Here is a 14,640-nt window from a genome sequence, read left to right as displayed (position 1 = left end):
ATGGGATTGGCCTTCAGGCAAATACATATGGGCTCAGCCTGTTTTGCCTGCATGGCTTTGAAAGGCCAGCAGATGCAGACTGCAGCCTTTGTCATGGTCTCAAAGTTTTCATGCCTTTGGGTATATGGAGTTTTTTTTGCAAAGACGTAAACATCAGCCTTTAACATATTCTTATTGAGTTTAGAGCAGATGTTTATGAGCTTGAAAAGAAATACATGCAATTTGCCATTACTAGATCAAGGTTAAATGAGATGCTCCTACCCATGACCCCCACTCCCCACATCCTAACCAATGGAAGCAGAAGCTCAATCCAGATTTGTTGTGTATTTTTTTACCAGTTATAATCTGTTAATGGATCTTATGAAAGAAAACAAATTCCTTTTTAATAACAGATACAGATGGTGCTCTTTGAAGATGGGAATGTCTGCAGTAAGAAATGGACACTGAAGAGTTTTCAGATAAATATTTTGTCGAGATGCAGCAGAAGGCCTGACCTTATGAATAATATGAGCTCTAATAGATTTTTAGGGAGTAAATATTTTAAGTGGTACTTGGAAGAAAATGTGTGCACATATCTTGTTACAGGCTAATGAGACTGGAGACCACATCTCACTTGTTGCTTTCAAAATGCTCCGCTCTGAATGGTTAACTGTTCATCAAGGTCTGCAAGTGGCCCTGTGGATGGTACAATATCTGGAGTGGGGGGTCATATCAACAATTGACTAATGGTTTCCTTTTCCTTTTAAAAGGGAAGCAGTGACTGCTGAAGACTGATATGGGGTAGTGGCAGATTATATTCTTCCACCTCTCATGCTGAACAAAGCACAGTTTAGTAAACCAGCCAATCCCTGAATTAGATGCCTGATTAGATCATTGCTAGATGTGTAGCATGCAGCAATAACAAAAAGGCTCCCCACCACCACATCTAAAATTGCTGAATTTCGATGCTGCTGAAATTGAAGAATCGGATCAGGGAAAGAACCAGGAATGTTTGTTTTTCTTTGTTTTTGCATGTGAAAGGACTGTGAGTACAGTTTTAGTACTGAAAACTAATTCCTGGCTGAGCATTTTTAGAATTGGAGTTTTCTTACTTCTAAGAATATATTCCCACCCACACCTACCCTGCAAGCCACAGTCTTGTATGTGGCTCCAGTTAGTGGACCTAAATGTTCAAGCAAAAAACAAAAATGAAATAGATCCTGCAAGCCTGATGTCTGCCCACCCCCCTCCCCAGGGCTTAAACAGATATTCAGTACAGGTGACACTAAGCACATTATTCATGTGGTTTGTATTATTTTTAATTAATTAATTACAATATTTGTATACTGCTCGACATCCAAGTTTTCAGAGCAGAAATTGGATAAAAGAATAAAAAATACCATAATAAAATAATTACTATTTTTAAAAGGAAAGAGTTCTGATATTTTGTCTTCTGACCAGTATAGTCTATCCCCAAGAAATTCAATACTGTGCAACCAAGTCCTTTTGTTCTTCCAAAATAATTATGAATAATAATAATAATAGCCTCGTTTACTAGTTTTCATTTTTCTCCAACCCACTCCATGAAATGCCAAAAATAAAATTATTGAAATTTTCAGCAGAGCACTAATTTAAACCAACTTCATAATAGTTGCAACTTATTCTAATATATTCTACTAGACACTGTATATGGCTCTGTGAAAGGTTTACAGTTCATTCTTCACCATTCTCTTCTGCAGAAACCCACAACGCCAAAGCAAATGTAGGCTGCAACGCTGGGCTGTGAAAGCTTCACTCCACAAATCTCAGACTGACCATTGGGTAATCTGTATTGTCAGCCAGGAATATGAACCTGGAAAAAGGACTTCCTCTTTTATATGCTTAACATTTATTGGACTGGTGTGGGGGATGATTTCCAGAGGAAACTAGGAATGCATCTGTACTTGTGTATCCTGAACAACATAATTGTGAGTTATGTGTAAATATAGAAGGTACACAAGATAAAATAATCAAACATTACTCTTCCTCTTTCAGCTCATGGGCCCTTTCAATTATATTTTCCCTAACATCCTCATAAACTTTTCTTTTTCTAACAGAATGATGCTATTTACCAAGAGTTCAGTCTTTATGACAGCATAAGTGAATGCACGGAAACGGAATAGACGGCGAAAGGAGAGGAGAAAATAGATGCCAATTAAAACGTGAAATGATTAAAAATATTGTAGTGGCAAAAGAAATTATTCTTTGGATCCAAAGAAATAGGAATGGGAATCTGTTTATGCAGCAGAGCTTCACTGCCCCTTCTTCTCAACACAGTGCTGCCACTCCCCAACATACACACCTTGGTGTAGGATGTGGCTTGGAGGAGGAGAGGGAATTGGAAGAGGAAGTGGCAGAAAACATGGGCACCATGTTGAAGCAGCAGTGCCTTGCATGAATAGAAATGCCTTCCACTCACGCAAGAGCAAGTTTGGATCCAAGCCTAGGTGAGAACAGAGTAACAGTTTTGTTCCTGTCCTATAATTTAACCATGGTGTGGGTTAATTCTAAAACTGTTACAATGCCACCCAAATGGTGCTTTTTTGCACCCTAGTGTGTTGCATTATTAATAGCACTGTGCCGAATATTTTGATCTTTTTTTTATTTATTTGCCATTCCTGGGGGGGAGGAAGATAAATTGTACCTGAAAATTGTGGGAAACGGTGAGCGTTTCAGAGAAAATTCTCAACGGGCAGGGCTTCAGGGCTTACCTAAGGAGATGGCTGAGAACGGGGGTGGTGTGTGTGCTTTCTTGTAGCATTTCTATCCTGTTCTGTCCTTGCATCCTCTATGGCTGCTTGTGTTTCCTGGGAAGTCCCCTAGAGGATTTAAGCAGGACTTCCTCCCTTGGTGCTTTCCAGTTCTGCTGCCAGCTGAGTGCTTGAAAGCTGAGAGAGGAATTGTTGTTGTTGTTATCAAAAGGACTACAAACTACAACAAAACAAAACCAAAAATATTAATACAGTATTAGTGGCATAGAATTGCCCTTTTTTTAGCATATTTCTAGACTGTTTTATGATGGGTACTATCCAATGGATTGTGCATCCAGTATTAGTATTAACTTAAATCCCATTAATTTCAATGAATCTACTCTAAGTAGGATATAATCCAATATACGTTAGCAAAAAGTAGTAGTAGTAGTAGTTCAATCCCTTCTCAAGTAAGTTAAATGCAATGAAAAACAACCATTCAGGGATGGTAATATATACGGATAAACTAGACACAGTCAGGCTTTAATGTGATCTTATGGTCCCACACTTTAGTATGGTGTCTTCTGGAAAAAGAGGTGTTGAAGCACTACGAAGTCTATGAATAGAGACAATAATGGGATAAGTGTGAATAGCACAGGCAACAATACGTCTATCATATCTTGAACTGTCAGGAAAAGAGAAACTAATATTAGTCTGTGGGCAGAAAGATACTAAAATGCTCTTGGTTAAAATTATGGGTTGGGTCCAAAGAAGTACAAGCACAAGGAAAACAGATGCTAGTGCTGTTCTGCAAACACTTGCACAAGATCCCATGCCCTGCTGCTTGTATAGCTCTTCTCATGATTCCAGTTGTGCAAGGGGTTATAGAAACTGTTGTGGAAGCGGAAAGTCAAATTGGATTTCATTGTACTTGCCTCATGAAGCACTCTGGTGCAAGGTATAAAACAGGCTTTCAGTGAATAGAAGGCATATGGAAGACAACCATCAGATCTAACCTTAGCTAATATTTTCATAGAATTATAGAATAGTAGAGTTGGAAGGGGCCTAAAAGGCCATCGAGTCCAACCCCCTGCTCAATGCAGGAATCCACCATACAGCATACTTGACAGATGGTTGTCCAGCTGCCTCTTGAATGCCTCTAGTGTGGGAGAGCCCACAACCTCCCTAGGTAACTGGTTCCATTGTCGTACTGCTCTAACAGTCTTACAGTACCTTTTCAAAAGGTACTGAAGAAACTCTTCTCTGGGACAATGGAAATTATTATCCTTTTATATTGTATTCTGCACATAATGGCTTCGGTATGTGCTTTAAATTATGCCTTTTCTTTGTTCTGTGTCCTGTGTGCACGTGTGTACCCACGTGTATGCCCACACACAACTTGACATATTTTTCTTCTTATCTTCTCCAATCGATATCGCAAGATTTTTCAAAGGAAGAAAGCTAGAATTCCGTAGACCCTTAAGTTATCTTTGTTCATTTCAAGCAGAAAGACCAAAGCTTCAGAACTGCCATTAGATAAAAACTCAGTGGTGGTGAAATCCTTATGGAATTATACATATTCTTATTTTTTAAAAAAGAAGCTTTCTTTCAATAACATCTTTCCTGTTCAACTTGATAAAGTCTTTCAAGACGTTGCCATGTACAAAAAGTTATGAAGGAATGTCCTATTGATAACAAGAATAAGACAAGAGAAACTCCTTAGAGCTTTCATCTTAGCAGAAGGAGTGTGTGTGTGTGTGGGGGGGAGTATGTATGTTCTTACTTCTGAAGTGAACCTGTATCTCAACAGTGTGTGGTTCTGTTAGAACATCAAGTCATTCAAGATGAAGCATAATGTGAAAAGTTATTTAGGGACATCCTGCTGGCAATAAGAATACGTTAAGGGACAATGCATGCTGCAGCGGTTACTTTTCAAAAAATAAATATTAAGATACATTTCTTTTTTTCTTTCTTTTTTATTGAAGAGCTCTATTATAGTTTCATCTAAATAAGAACAGGAGAGTGGCTGGCCAAGCGCCTTTCTTTTCTCCCCCAAAGTGGCACAACTATTATTAAACTGATTCCTTAGTGACATAGATATCACCAAGGTTCTCGACTCATGAAGAAATGACAGTTGAATCTATTTTAGAAAATCTAAAATATAGTTAGCGTTATTGTAAAATCCAAAGGGCAAAAGATTCTATACACAATAAAAGCAGGCCCAAAATGGAGGTGGTTGTCTAAAATGGCACAAAATGAGAAGGAGACATTATGTTTTTGAGCTTGAGAGATTCTGACCATGTACATTTTGCATCACAAAAGCTTCCAGTTATGATCTAATAAATGGCTTGACAAAGTAGGGTTCAAATAGCATATAAGTCATACAACCTCTTGTTGGCTTAGGTCAAGTTATAAACTTGGAGCCTTGGTTGCCTATCTATATAATGGAGTTCTAAGGATGAATCTGTGCCAGCATTAATGTTTTTCTCACCTCTCTGCCCCCTTTAATCATTCTATCTCAGTAATTCCCAACGTGTCATAACCCTCCATTTTGATCAACAGGGAAATCAGTTATGTTGCAGAGACGTTTGGAAGTTGTTCTTAAAATGGTTAAATTGGTTTTAAACATTGTTAAAATATTGTTAAATCTGTGTGTCCTGAGAAACACCTATATCTGTGGTTCACATGGTATGGATTGGATCCTGAGTTCATTTCCAAGACTAGAAGGGTTTCTTCTTTTCTTTTTCTTTTCTTTTCAGACAGGGCTTTCAATCCAGTGAAGGATGTTGTTGGTGGAAAGGGGGAGAATCAATTTTATCTGATTTCCTTCTCACTTTTCAGCTGCTACCCATTTTGGAGAATCCTTCAATCCTGTGAACCGCCCAGAGAGCTTTGGCTATTGGGCGGTATAAAAATGTAATAAATAAATAAATAAATAAATAAGATTTCAAGGGATGCAAGGGGGAACACTGAATTTCACTTCTCTCTTCTACCCATGGAAGTGTCCTGCGAGCAGCATTCCAGTCCACTCACAAGACTATCCTGCCATCAGAAAGAAACTCAGGATCCAAGCTTATAAAAATATTCACAATAAATGTTCTAATGCACACCACTTTTGTATGATCTTAAATATATCCACAAACAGTTCTTTGACCCAAGTTCAAGAATCATGCAATTCAACATTAAAATGCTTCCTTGAATGGCGACTGTGTCTTGTAATTCACATGGAGCTCTATTCACATGATTACTTTGAGAGATGATCCTTTAGTTTGAAAAGCACAACACCAAAAACTCCACATAATAGGTAATACCATATAATTTGGCATGAGCTGAATCTTTACCTAGGAAGCCAATTTACATGGTAAACTGCAAAGCACCCCAGCCATCTCTGGCATGTTACTCAAATGAAGAATTTAACAAATGAAGTGATTTATGCTCAGATGTATAAAAATGAGCAATTTCTATGAAGAGTGAACATATTGCGGGCATAGAATGAGAAGGACCAGTATGCAGCAGAGTTGTGGTGGGGACAGGAAATACTCTGTTAAGTATACTTATATTTTTATTTGTAAAGCAGTATGAAACATCACTTAAAACCCCCCACAGATTTTGACAAATAGTTCTCTCCCTAGGGAACTGGTTATGCATGAAATGATTTTTTAAAAGTATCTGTCAGATTAAAAAAGAGAGAAAAAAAGAGAGAAGAAGTTGCCATTAGTTCCATATAACATTAGCAGTCTAAGAACTGCTAAAGAGTTTTTCCCCCTGCACACAATTATATTGAACAATCCAATTATATGTTTAAATAATGACCTTGTGCCTTTAGGCCTAACCAGTACTATGTGCTTTCTTACTCATATAACAATTTCTTCACTTCTAAGCACCATCTATTGAAAAACGTTCAAGTAATTTGTGTGCTACTGCATTTGGGCTCAGTGTTTGGCTATTGATATTTGAAAAAAAGGGATTTTTTTTTAAAAAAAATTATTAATATCCTCATTGCGTTAAGCACTAGAATTTGTTAAGCAAAATCTCCTAAGTGAAGCTTGGCAGATTTACAGTTATTTATATATGGATGGTTGCCAAGTACCAATTCTAGGAAGGAGCCTCTGCACTTATGAGATGCACAAAAGAGAAGAAAAGTGGAGCATTTTCCCTTCACTGCAGCATTGTGAAGGGCAAAGCTTCATATTGTGAAATTCTGCCTTCTGTGCAACTCTTAGAAGAACAGAACCTGGCAATCCTCACTGAATTTATTGGCTCCATCTGGTATGTCAGTAATCAGTGTCTTTTAAAATAATAATAATAATGCATGTGATTTTAAGATGTTGACACAATCTATAGGCTTGAGAACAGAATTAAATAGTGCAAGAGAAGATCTATGTAAAGCCGCAAGTCTACAAAAAAATATGGAGGAGCTCTTCAGTCACACTGATTTGTGGACGATGGTATGTGAGGATGCACCATGGGCAAATATAGGTTTGAGGAAGTAAGGAAAACCAAAACACACTCTCCTTTCTAGGGGTAACAGGGAAATTCACAACAGAATCAAATGAGTTTGGATTTCTATGACTCAGACCCATGGATAGGGATGCACAGATAGTACAAAGACGGTTCTCTCTGTGTTTTGCAGATTGTCAGGCACTTTTCATTCCATCATCCACCCATCAACAGAATGGGAGATTTTTAAATTTCCAAATTTGTGCAAATGGGAATTCATGCAAATTTGTTTGTGCACAAATTCTACCAAAATGTGTATTTTCATGCTCTAGCCTGTGAGGGAAAAATGCATCTTTGGAAATATGCACTTTATTTTTCTATGACTAAACTTGCACAAAATTCCTGAAGGTTAGGAAAACAGTCCAAATTGAGGACTCTGCCCAACATGGGAAAAGACGGTCTGCTATGGAATCCATGGAGTGGATTCATAAAAGTTCAAACTCATTTGTAAACTGCCCAGAGATCTTCAGCTATGGGGCAGTATATAAATGTAATAAATCAAAATCAAATCAATGTTGTCCCGTTGTGGATTTCCCCAACATCCCTACCCATGGATTTTGCAGCAGGCTGGCTTTTTCTGAGTTGAAAGAATTCCCTGCACTTGTACAGTTAAACAGTTTATTAAAAAAAGCTTTCCAGAATTTTAGACAAATTTAGTCAAAGAAAAATATGTAAAATAAAGTATCACCAGTCAAAAATGTACATTTCTCCCATAAGCTAAAGCATGACACTGTGAATTGGAGGTGGGGTTGCACATTTTGAGGGATTCGTGCAAATTCAGGAAATTGGAAAAAATCCAATTCCATGAATGCGTGGGTGATTGAACTGAAAGCATCTGACAATCCGTGATGTGCAGGTGGGATGGATCCCTAGCCTGTCCCAAGCAAACGTCATCCTGAATCCTTGATTAGGCCCAGAAGCAGCCAAAAAGACCTCTCTCCTCCCTGCTCTATAAATACTTGAAGAAAAGAAAATGCTGCACATGTTTTGTCAGTGCTGGCTGTCAGTGGATCAACTCTCTAGTTCCTGAAAGCCTTCTATTGTCCAAGAGCTCAGAGACAATACAGCAGAGTAGAATGTTTTGGATTAGACCTCCTGTACAGAGGTGCCACCAGGTTTGAAGTGGGGCTGGACAAGGTACTTCCCCCCTCCCCCAGCGAGCCTCTCCCTGAAGCCCTGTCAGCCAGCTCAGCCACCCCACCACCACACACTTTTTTTAAAAAAAATCAACCAGCAGCAGGAGGGTGTCAGCTCCTCCTGCTGCTGCCATACCACTGTCAAAAGAAAATGCCATGGTGACCAGCCATTTGGAGCTGCATTGCAGTCCACCATGCCATTTTAAATTAAGTCTGATTAGCAGTGAGCTGAACCACTCAGATACTGCTTTTGTGGGCCTACAACCAATGAGAAAACTGGAGTGGTGAAGGGGTAGTCTTCTCACCACTCTGGTGTACTCATTCAGTGATCTCCCCGCCCCACAAAGGCTATATCTGATTGGTTCAGCCACTGGCTCCATTGGCTAAACAACACAGAAATCATTTGCTTAGTGTGTCATATGAGTCAGAGATCTTGGCTCATTTTACAAGCCAGGGTCATAAACTAAGATGTGTTATTGACTTACAAATCCTGGCTTGTAAAGGGCACAGCAAACCAGGTTTCCCAGTTTGGAAGACATGCTAAACAAACCATTTCTGGTTTGTTTAGCCACTTATACAGTGCTAGCAGGAAGAAACAAGTGGAAGAGAGCAGGCTGTAACACATGGCCATTTTCTCAAAAATCACAGTAATGTATGCAAAGTACATTGAACACTAAAACCTACTAAGCATTTCTCTCCTCCTCACATACTTTTCCTTACATCCACTTCCTCTCTGATATTGTGGAGATACCAAGATGGTATGTCTCTTTGTGTCAGAATTAATCTTTAGCTGGCAATGCATATTACTTCACTGCCCTCCTACCCATTCTGACTGGAGCCCTGGACCTCTGCTCCAAAGCCCTGCCTCAATGCACCACTGCCTGCACAAGTAGTTTCTCCTCATCTATTTCTTCGTAACTGCTGGGTCATCTTGTCATTTAAATGCAAAATATAAACTGCACTTAACAATCTAGACCAGTAGTCATTGGGGGCGGCTTTCCACGAAGCAGGGCAAAGTGATCTTCTTCATGCAGCAGCAAGAGGGAAAGATGGGTGAAGGCAGGAATTGGTGTCTGAATAGCTCAGAAACACATTTTTAAGTGTTGGCTGTAGCTGGGGGTGGGGAGGGCAGAAAAATAACTCCAGCAGTCACAGATAGCCCTTTGACAGCTAACTACACTATATATAAGTACACCTACACATACCAGGTTTGTTTGTTTTTAGCTTCTTGCAGGCTCTGTCTTTTAGGTTTTCAAGGTACATTACTGATAAACTATGGCATTTTGCCTTCATTAACGAAAGCCCTTTCAAAGAACAACTGGTTTCAAGCTCAATGTCATGGAGCATATAACACAAAAATAATGAAGATAATGGGAGTTTTGTTTTAACATCTTTTGGGAAGATGAACAAAATATTATGAGCTGGGTGTCATGCCATGTGAGGTTAAAAAGAGAATGCTAATTACAGCTCCTATGTAAGTACTGAACATTAGATCAGTAAGTAGTCCCCATAATTACAGGATGAACACTCACATGAGTTGGTATTAAGCCTATGCAGATTTATAACTTTTGGCAGATGTGTTATTTTAAAGTATAGCAGAGCTAGTCATAATTATATGAGAATTTGAGCGTGGGAGAAAATTATTTGTATTGCATACTCTGCATCAGTATAACAGCTTTGTCCTCTTTTTATTTCAAGGACCATTGTTTTATTGAAGGATGTAAAAAGAAATATATATATATATACACACCCTGACTATTAATTTTAGCCATCAAATAAGGATACAAAATCCAAGGGCACACTGAACTAAATTTAGGTTAAGATATAGTAACTGCTTTTTTCATTTATTTAAAAAGATGTTGCTAGGTTGCATCCTTCCCTTCCTGCTTAGTAGCATCTCACCTCTTGGCGGAATCAGCTACATCAACCCTCACCTCAAGATCAAGGGCCAATGCATCTGTGTACTCATTAGGGATGGAGAACAAATTTGTTCAGTTTGCATTTCCATTAGAAGAATGTCACTAATTTCACTCTTTCAAATCAATACATGAACCAAAACTCAGTTATCGTTTGAAATTTGTACTTCTTTGAATTTTGCAATGAGGTTCTTCAATCACATTGTGCAAACACAAATGCACAGGTTATGGAAAGTGCACACAAAAACATGTATATTAGTAAAAAAAAAGTTCAAAATGCATTATACTTGGAAAACTGCTTGCAAAAAAGGTGTATATTAGGCACTAGTGCATGCCATTCTTTTGTGTGTACTTTAAAGTAAATCTCAAAATCTGGAACGAACTGAACGTAAGATTGGAAAAGAGAGGAACTGCAATTGTTATTGACATATTTGTCAATCCCTACTACTCTTTGGAGGACAGAACCTGAAGGTGGGTGGGAGATGCTTGAAATAGAGTAATGCTCACAAAATCTCTACATTCCCAGCTTCAAAAGTCTAGAGAATGGGGAGGGGGTAGGATGGATTAGAATCAGAGTACATAGTAGGAAAGGTAGAAGTTTAGATTGGGTTTTAAGGGCTAAGTGACAATTCTTGAATCACAGTGGTCTTGGATGCTTGTCTATAAAGGAACAAAGGTGGGGGAGAGATAGAATTTATGCTGTGAACTTTTGGGCTAGAAAAGTGTATTGATAATGCAATCCTGTGCATATTTACTCAGAAGGAAATCTTTCTGTGTTCATTGCTGCTTACTAATAGTGTGTTTAGGAGTGGAGCCTATTTTTTCAAAATATGTAATCTTCTCTAAACCCACAAAATATGATAGGTTTGTACTATACACCTAGACACATGAACAAAACAAAAATCCTGCATATTTGGCTGTCATTAGTCACACCACTCACTGGATGTTTCTTTGCTCTTAGCCCTTACTTTTCCTTACACATATCATACTATGTGCTCCCACTAACATGTATTATAAATAGTACATTGATAGCACAATCATTTATACGGCTACTCAGAAGTAAGCCCCATTGCATTTAATGGGACATACTTCCAGGTAAGTGAGTATAAAAGTGCAGCCTAAACTAGATAGTTTAGTTTTTTCACATGGTTTGAATTTTAATTTTGCACTGGCTTGCTGGGTTTCCAAATTACTTGATTCTTTTTGTGAAGTGCCACTGATGCTCCCTACTGGCTTTGATTTCTGGTCTTACAGACTGAAAGCTGCAGAAAACTGCGCATGGAGAAGTATATTCTCCAGTTTTTAATATATATATTATCACCCAGTTTACCAACGTGCACAACTTGCAATTGTTCATGGGTTGCATCCAATGGTGTCAATCACTGATTGAAGCAGTTCCATCAGCAGAACTGGGAAAGGGTGATTCATCCTCCCCCCCCCCCCGCCACCTTGCAAGCCATCAAAATCTGCTTTGGAGGGTTGGAAAACACTTCAAAGATGTTTTTTGAATAGCACGGAGGGCTGCGGCGGGTAGGGGGGGGAGAAGAGAAGGAGGAAGTCCTGTCATGCTAGCAGATTTCTGCTAGCTTGACACTGGACTAAACCCAAAGTGCAAAATTAAAACAAGCCTTCTACAACCTGGTGCACTCGAGAAGTATTGGACTACAACTCCTGTTACCCCAAGACAACATCGGCTACGTGGTGTCCAGATGATAGGCATTGTAGTCAACACATCTAAAGGATGCCAGATTCTAGAAAGCTGGACTACAACTAGGGAGATCAAAGTTTAAATCCCCACTCAGCCGTGATGCTCACTAGCTATCCCATAGTGTTGTGACCATAAAATGCTGGGTTCTGGGAAAACCCTGTACACTGCCTTGAGCTCCTTGGAGGACAGTTGGGATACAAGTGTACTTATTAATAAATTGTACACTTTGCCGGAACACTGCAAAACAACAACAACCCCAATAGGATTCTTGATGTGATCTGCTTTTTCTATCAACAACCCCTTTTCACACATATTTCACAAATGTGCACAAACATTTACATGTGTGAGCGACCTAGATAGAATTAAAAGATGCGAATAAACAGAGCTGCAACAAACTGTGTTCATGTCAATGCCAGAACTATTAAAAAAATTACCTATGCTAAACTGGGGGAGGGGAGGCAGAACCAAGAACAGCAGAATGGAATTGTGGGAGAGGGACATCTATTTATCCATATATGTAATTTTCAGTACAGATTAGCAACAAACAGAGGATATCCATGACCTTGTGTGTCTTGCCCCTGTGAGTGTAACTTTATTTACTCCCATATATGAATAGGGAGATTTGTATGAGAACAGACAACTCAATATTGAAGCACTGAAAGAGCTTTATTTGAATTTGTCCATCTTACAGCCGCAGAGAATACTTTCCATCAGATTGACAAGTAGAAGTTCCATGCGGCAGAGCACAGTACAGCTGGTTTTTGAATGTTCTGCTTCTAACACCCAAGTATTAATAATGAGGTTGGAGCCAAGCCTAAAAACACTCAATAAGACCATTTGCTGATATGCCTTTGGAGCAGAATAAAAACAGGTTCACAAACAAGGATTAAAGGGAAAATAGCTACGTTATGAAGCCCCTGTCTTCATTTCATCTACACAGAATAATCCCATATTCAGTTCCCATCACCTGTCTGTTAAATACAGCAATTCTGTTTTAAATTGCTCTTGCATTTACTTAGACGTAGCTAAAGGATAAAAGCAGCAGCCCCCTTAGATGTGTGTGTTTAAAAGCAACTTTTGACTGGTTGTACCAGTCTAGAAAGAAATCATTTCCATAGTTCCATGGTGTTTTCCTTAGATGGATCCAAACTACCTTTGTAAGAAGATAAACAAAGAAATAATCAATGTATGAAAGGGCTCGAGTTATGCGGCACAGACATCTTGCTGGTCTAACATCTGTCTGCTTCACTGTACAATGTGCTTTCATGTCTGACAATGCAATACCTCTCAAATAACAGTATATTGTTTGCTCAAGAGATGGTTTGATTTGAACAGAGTACATGGAAAGCAATGACACCAGATTCCAAAACAAAAATAAAAATAGTCCCATTAATCTGTACAACCTAGTGCCAAAGATATTTCAGCAACTACCAACCATTTCAGAGTTCACTGTAACAGTCTTAATAATAACATGTCTAATTGTACTAAATATTGAAGACCACTGGAAACTGTAATGCTGCACAGTCATGCCCCAAATATCTTGAGTTTCCATTATTTGGAGAGTCCAAAAATATCTGGTACCCATGTAGGGTGGTGCATAGCAGCAAAGTAATAGTGAAAATACTAGGTGATAATTGATAACCGTGTTCTTTTCACTGAAGCTTTTAAACTTGCATCACAGATGACTAGCTATACAACCTGGGAATCTGGAGCCATTCTGAATATTGTCAAAAGCGAATTTAGCTCCTAGCCTCCTTCACCTCTGAGCAGATCCCTTTGTTTGGCACAAAAGTGCCCTGCAGGGCTGAGAGCCCATGCCCATGCCCTTGCAGTGACAGTGGTACAATGGAAGGACTCAGACCTGAGTTAGATAACAGTGCGGTATAGTGGTTAGAGTCCTGGACTGGGACTTGGGAGTTCTGGGTTCTGGTCCCCACTCAGCCATGAAGCGCACAGGATGATTTTAGGTCAGTCACTGACTCTCAGCCTATCCTGGGTTGTGAGGGAAAAATGGAAAGGAGGAAGAGCATGTAATATAAATGTAATACAATAAATAAAAAACAAGTTGACAAGGCAACAAGATGTTCCATTGGGCCAGCTCTGTAATCACTACTCCCAAACTTACGTGGCTCAGATCAGCAGCGGATGGGAAGGGATTAAAAGTGCCATTTCCAAAGTTTGATACTGATGCATCTCAGTATCTCAAAGTCTCTCACATTTCAGCTATGAGTTTAGCTTTTAGTAGTCTAAAATGAACTTCTGTTGATATTCTATACATGGGTTTTTTTAAAAAAAGAAAAGCTTTGTTACATAGATTCAGCTTTGTATGTGTTTGCTTTAATTAACCAATAATTAATTTTACTGTGCCATCCATACAACTTGCACCAACATAATAGTATATTTTGAGGCAAAACTACGATCATTTCAGATACCCCAGCATCTGAAGTATATTTCTCCCAGTTTTAGTGACCAGTTAATGAAGACACTGGTGTTTAATGAGGTGTTATTAAACACCTGGTATTATTTCATAACTGCTCACTCAGACATTTCTTCAGTCAAATGTTCCCAGGCATTTTTTTAAACTGCTGTCATTAAGAAATTATGACCAAAAAAAAAATTGCGCTCCCAAAATTACAAAAGAAACTTTCTGGTAGATACTCTTTTCATTCTCA

The 14,640-nt window shown here is 38.8% G+C and overlaps 1 protein-coding gene across 1 annotated transcript in view; it reads right to left on the bottom strand.

Moving 5' to 3' along the window:
* LRP1B (LDL receptor related protein 1B) overlaps positions 1-14,640 on the bottom strand; it is a 976,641-nt gene that overhangs the window by 957,470 nt on the left and 4,531 nt on the right. The gene's annotated exons all lie outside the window — the stretch shown is intronic.

This window comes from Elgaria multicarinata, chromosome 2, assembly GCF_023053635.1.
Source record: "Elgaria multicarinata webbii isolate HBS135686 ecotype San Diego chromosome 2, rElgMul1.1.pri, whole genome shotgun sequence".
Lineage (NCBI taxonomy): Eukaryota > Metazoa > Chordata > Lepidosauria > Squamata > Anguidae > Elgaria > Elgaria multicarinata.
This window is presented reverse-complemented; position numbering and strand designations above follow the sequence as displayed.